The sequence below is a fragment of the Chrysochloris asiatica genome, unplaced genomic scaffold (genome assembly GCF_000296735.1).
Source record: "Chrysochloris asiatica unplaced genomic scaffold, ChrAsi1.0 scaffold00043, whole genome shotgun sequence".
Taxonomy (NCBI): domain Eukaryota; kingdom Metazoa; phylum Chordata; class Mammalia; order Afrosoricida; family Chrysochloridae; genus Chrysochloris; species Chrysochloris asiatica.
The window spans coordinates 10,767,573-10,774,079 of record NW_006408561.1 but is presented as its reverse complement, the minus strand read 5'-3'; positions in this window follow the sequence as shown (position 1 = coordinate 10,774,079).

Here is a 6,507-nt window from a genome sequence, read left to right as displayed (position 1 = left end):
GTTTTTAATGAGAGTGTCTTTCAAAAATTTTCAATACCTGTACCACCATGTTTTTTTGAGTACACCTACTCCTCACTTATTGAAAAATAAGTTCCAAAGACCATATCGTAATGTGAAAACTGGCATTATGAGAAAATGGAGGATTTCCACATTAAATCACAAAATCGGAATGACTACATCCTTAAGTAACTACCAAATTGCATCACTGCATAACTGCTAAACCAGAGACAAATTGGCACATGATAATAACCATCACAGACAGCACAAATCTTACCTTTCACCAGGGTGTTCATTACTGCCAGTCATAGGTCATTAAGACACAGAATAGTTAGATCATAGATGTTTTTGCTATTATAAATGTGAAATGTTGGATTATGAGATAGTCAATAAGTGAGGAGTAGGTGTATTTGGAGGCCTGAAAATTTGTTTATTTAGGTGAACATATGTTATATGTCATCACATTATGAGGAAGATAGATAAATGATCTGTACTTGAGGAAATGCACTGAAGGATTATTGTATGCACCCACATCAGAGTCAGCTAAAGAGATTCTGGACTTTGAGTTGATGTAATTATAGCATAAGACTTCTCAATTTTGTGTGAGATGATCCATTTATTTTTTGTGTGGGAGGGATATGAATTGTGTGGCCCAAAGACAGACTATGGCAGATTGTATTTTCCAAAGATAGCTATAACAAGATGGCTCATTTTACTTGTGACTCTGTTAATCCTCTCATTGAGACATGTTTCTTACTCTTAAAACTGAACAAGATTGTGCATTCATGCTATGTGTCTTTAAATAGTAGGCCATAAAGCACAATTGTTGTTGTTGTTTAGGGCCATTGAGTCAGTATGGAACCACAGTGACCCCGTATAGGGTTTCTGAGGAGTGGCTGGTGAGCTTGACTCTGAGGTTTAAACTGACTTTGCAGTCCAGTGCATTAAGCTACAGGGCCACAACAGGACTCCATAAGGCACAATACATCCTACTATTTCAATTGGACACTTGTTTTTATTACCTAGACACTATTCTTGAAGAAGCCCTAAAATCCTGTTATGGAGAGGAACATGCATTGAAGACCTAGACTTCAAGCCAACAGGTTGAACATTAAATAAATTTTGCACATATGTCTTATTCCATTAGCCTAATAATAATGGAGCACTGTTTTGGCACTGTAAGATAAGCACTGGACTGCTAACTGCAACATTGGCAGTTCAAACCCATCAGCCATTCCTTGGAAACACTATACAGGTTCGCTATGAATCAGAATTAAATTAACAACACTTTACAAACAAAAGCAGAACAACATAACACATTTCAACTTAAACACAAACACAGAAACAGTAATTACTTAATTCTAACTTGCTGTAAATAAACTAGGCCATGTATTTACTAAACAATGTCTAATGCACATAAATGATAACACATATTAACTTATCACAGATCCTATCTCTTCCCCAAAGCAAAAGGATAGTATTTACTTGTGTTTATCTTGCAGTTTCACAAGATGCTCCATTAATTTCCATATTGTTCCCCTAAGCTATTATGTGCAGTCCTTTCCCTATACCTGCTTCCCGTTATTAGCTCCTGATCTTTCTCTTTAGGCTCTCTGCTTGCCATCCTTCCCCTATTAATATAACTTTTTAGATGATCTAACTCCCTCTATTTTCCTTACCATCACATAGACTGATAGCATCTTCCATCATTCTTCACATATATTATTTGCTTTATGCCATACTGTATTTGTAAAATACATAAAAGATTGGTAGTATTTTTATTTTATAGATGATGAAAGTGAAGTAAGAAGATAAATGACTCACCGGAGGCCATGATTTGTGGGCCTTGTAGTGGGTTTAATGGGAGGAAAACAGAGGTGAAATGCCAAAGTGGAGAAGTTAGAAAGAGCCAAGATGACTGATAGAGACCTATGAAAGAGGAAGTTAAATGTTCCAGGGCACAAAATGACCTAAGGAACAATAGAAAGAAAAAGAGTGAAAACCCTTAAAATTGATGGTTCCTCTGTCTTGCTAACTTCAAACTGCATTTCAATTTGAAATCTCTATCATTTCATTGCATGGTGAAGGATGAAAGAAAGTACATACAGAACATTTGTTTTTCCCTGAAGCTTCTACAATTGGAAAAATTCCTTGGAGATTGAGAAAAAAATATACTATGTGCATGTTTAGCTTTATATTGGTTATTATTAGTTATCTTTATCCTTCCAAATATAATTCTTAAATTTAATTTAATATATCCTTTACACTTATCTACTTGCCACAAATTGCTTAAAACCAGGAAAGGTGTATGCCAGTATTGTATTCTTTCACCAAAATTATTCATTCTGTATGCTGAACCAATAATCCAAGAAGTTGGATTATATGAAGAAAAATATGGCATTAGGATTGGAAGAAGGCTTGTTAACAACTTGCAATATACAGATGATACAATCTTGATAGATGAAGTGAAAAGGGCTTAAAATACTTACTGATGAACATCAAAGACCACAGCCTTCCATATGGTTGAGGCTCAAAGTCAAGAAAACAAAAATTCTCAAGACGTGACCAATAAATAGCATTATGATAAATAAAGATAAGACTGAAGTTGTCAAAGACTTCATTTTATCTGGGTTCACCATTAACATTCATGGAAACAGCAGTCAAGAAATCAAATGACTTATTGTATTAGGCAAATATGCTGTGCAAGACCTCTTTAAAGTGTTCCAAAGTAAAGATATCACTCTGAGGAATAAAGTACACTTGATTCAGACCATAGTATTTTCAATCTCCTCATTAGTATGTGAAAATTGGACAATGACTAAGGAAGACCGTAGAAGCATTGATGCCTTTTTGTTATGGTGTTGGAAAACAAGATTAAAGACAACATGAACTTCCAGAAAAATAAACAAATCTGTGTTGAAAGAAGTACTATAAATGCTCCTTAGAAGCCAGGATTATCAGATTTCATCTCTCATACTTCAGACATATTAACAAGAGGGACCAGTCCCTGGTCTAAGGACATCATGCTTAGAACACATGCAGCAGCAATGGGCTCAAGTGAGGATGGTGCAGGACCAGGTGGTGTTTCTTCTGTTGTACATAGGGTTGTTATATGTCAGAACTGACTTGATATTACCTAAAAACAGTAACTTCTCATGATACTCTTCTATTGAAACATACTGTTTATTAAATTAAAATAATAAAATTTAGTGCCTTAAAGTTATGTAATTATTATACTTATCTGGAAAAATAGTGAGTCCCAATAATTATGATGACATCATCAACAGAGGAATTTAAGATGTTGTTTGCCAGCAGTTTGTAAGTTTCTGTTTGTGGGCTTCTCTGTTAGACTCATTATTGGACCTCTGTTTAGTCCTTTCTTCTAGCATGTTAACAGAGCCAATGTGAACAGCTGCAGAGGTGTACATGGGGCAAATCCAATGTTTTTCTTGGCCTTCTAAATATATTAGCTGTAAATATATATCTAATGGCCTTGCATCAGCTTCATATAACAGAGTTTTCATTAGAGCCTTCAGCAGTGCATACACCAATTCTACAAAGAGGAAACAAAAATAAATAGAGTAGTAAAGAGGAGACTTATTTTTTGAGTGCCTACAATGAGCCTAGATGGATTATAATACTCTTGTTGTGCATAGAATACAGATATTACCCTGCTTAGATATGAAAGTGAGAAAAAAGGTGAAAATAAGAATATATGCTCAAGAAATCTCCAAATACCTTCATTTTAACTATTATTTACTGAAGGATTAGATATGGGATTTATTAGAAAGAAAAAAATGAAGGAATTTTAGGCTTGATCAACTAGATAAATAGTAGTGCCATTTTTTTCTGATGAAAAATGTTGGACTACAAAGACATTTGAGGGCAGAAGATAATAGTAATCAAGGGATTATGTCTAGATATATTGAATATGAAAACAAAAATCATCACCGTTGGACCAATACATAACCTCATGATAATTGGATAAAAGACTAAGGTTGTCAAAGACTTCATTTTGCTTTGATCCAGCATTAACATTCATGGAAACAACAATAAAAAAATCAAATGACTTATTGCATTAGACAAATAATGCTGCACAAGACCTCTTTAAAGTGTTCAAGAGCAAAGATTTCAGTGTGAGGACCAAAATGAATCTGACCCAAACCACGGTGTTTCCAATAGCTTCATATGCATGTGAAAGTATGACAGTAAATAAGGAAGAATGTGAATATGTGCATTTGAGTTATGGTGTTGGACAAGAATATTGAAAGTACCATGGACTGCTAAAAGATCAGAGAAATCTGTGTGGAAGAAGTACAGCCAGCTGCTCTTTAGAAGGCAGGATGGCGAGATTGTGTCTCTCATAGTTTGGACATATTATCAATGATGGTTTGCACTGAGTCAGTTGAGCTAAACAGGATCTATGGTTCCTAGAATTTTCTGCCCTGTATATTTCCAGAGAGGTCACAGGAGACATTTTGCATGAGGCCTGGAAGGCAGAAGTGAGGCAGCATCCATATTCTTTTATTCTCTGACACATAAGGCAGAACATGAGGTGCTGCTGCAGTACACAGACATGGCGGCTAATCTGCTGACTCTCTTTGCTTAGGTGAGGCAGCAGCTAACTCTTAGAAACTTCAGGAGTTTAAAAAACAAAACAAGTACATAGCACTACCAATATAAATTTCATTGCTTATTTTAGAATGGATAGATTGATAATGAAAATGAAAATCATTATACATTTTTTAAAATGTATAAGATAATTCAGTTCTAATGAAAGAATAACACTTGTCTACAAAAGACAATAAATACCATTGCACAGGACTCCAATTGGTACCAGAGTCTAGCAGGTGCTGGCATTGCCTTTAAAAGAGTACGATCTGCCACAGTTCTGCTGAGTCTGTTAAAAATAGCCCTAGGCCAGACACATCCCATCCATCAGAATTAAGTAGATCACTCAGCACCTGCTTCCTGTATCCTGTCTCCTGTTACTCCATGTGCTTCTGTTACTCCAAATACTGATGGGTCCTTGGCCCTTGTTTCTAGGTATAACAGTAATCTCCTCTCAGGAAATAGGTAATGATCCCTGGAACAAATGTCTGAGCAGGGAATATATTTACCTTCTTGGAACTGAGGTTTTATTTCTAATATTAGACACCTCTTAATGAATCCTCATTTAACGCCAATTTTTTAAAATAAAATAGCATTGCAGATCATATCTCATTTAATCTTACTAATAATGATACAAGAAGATGGAACAGGGGTGTGAGGAAGGAGGAACAGATTTCCCTCAAAACCCATCCCACCACAGGGGGAAAGAAGAGCAGACGTTGCCTAAGGCAACACAGCTACAAGTGAAGTGTCAGGATATCCAGATAAGAAACACACTGGTGGCCAAAGGTGAATGGAGACCACTAACAGTCACAGGTGTAGTGACAAGATGGCATGATAAGAAGCCAAGAAACTAGAGAGCCTATGAGCTACGGGAACATCACAGATGGACATTAAAAAGAATAAATACCCCTAGACAGCCATGTTTGACATCTATCTCACTGGCTTTCAGAGATGGACTCGCTCGCTTATCTAGTGTATTTTCACTTTCTTTAAACTCTTCCACCTGCATTTCTGTTGTCTTGCTCCTGTCTTGCATCCCCGACACCCCACTCGAATCTGCAACTCCTTGTAAACAGTCCAGGAGAATTCCTGTAAGTTATTTGGTAACAAAGGCAGGATTAGAATTATTCCTATTTTATATTTAAATAAATTTAGTGATAAATTTATGTAGATTTCTAAGATATGGTAAATGGCAGCATGAAGACTAACCAACAGCTATCTATAACTAACTGCTGATCTTGCTTGTTATACTAAATTGCTCACCTAGATGAGAGAAACTTGGTAAAAACTTCTTTCCTGCAGAGAATTTTGGGAATATTTGGTTGTTTTGAAAGCAAACTCTTTTATGGTGCTTGTATGGCACTCCAGGATCAGCACTGTACTACTAACCATAAGTTTGGCAATTCAAACCCAACAGCTGCTCCTTGGAAATGCTGTACAGGGTCATTATGAGTCGGAACCCACTTGATGGCACTTAATCAACACAACAACATATATCCTGAAATTTTGAAAGAGCAATTGGAAACTACAACAGACCTATGATACTTCAAAGAAATTAGTAAGTTTTGTAAATTATTTGAATGAACCTCATAAGTGTTGTTGTTGTTGTTAGGTGCCATTGAGTCGGTACCGACTCATGGCAACTTTAAGCACAGCAGAACGAAACACTGTCCAATCCTAGACCAACTTCACTACTGTTGCCACGCATGAGTCCATCGATGCTTCCAGTTGGCCAATTCATCTAATTGAGAGTCTTCCTCTTTTTCTTTGACCTTACCAAACATAATATCCTTCTCCAGTGACTGGTTCCTCCTGACAATATGTCCAAAGTATGAGAGACAAAGTTTGACCATCTGGCCTACAAGGAACACTCTGGCTGCACTTCTTAAAACACAG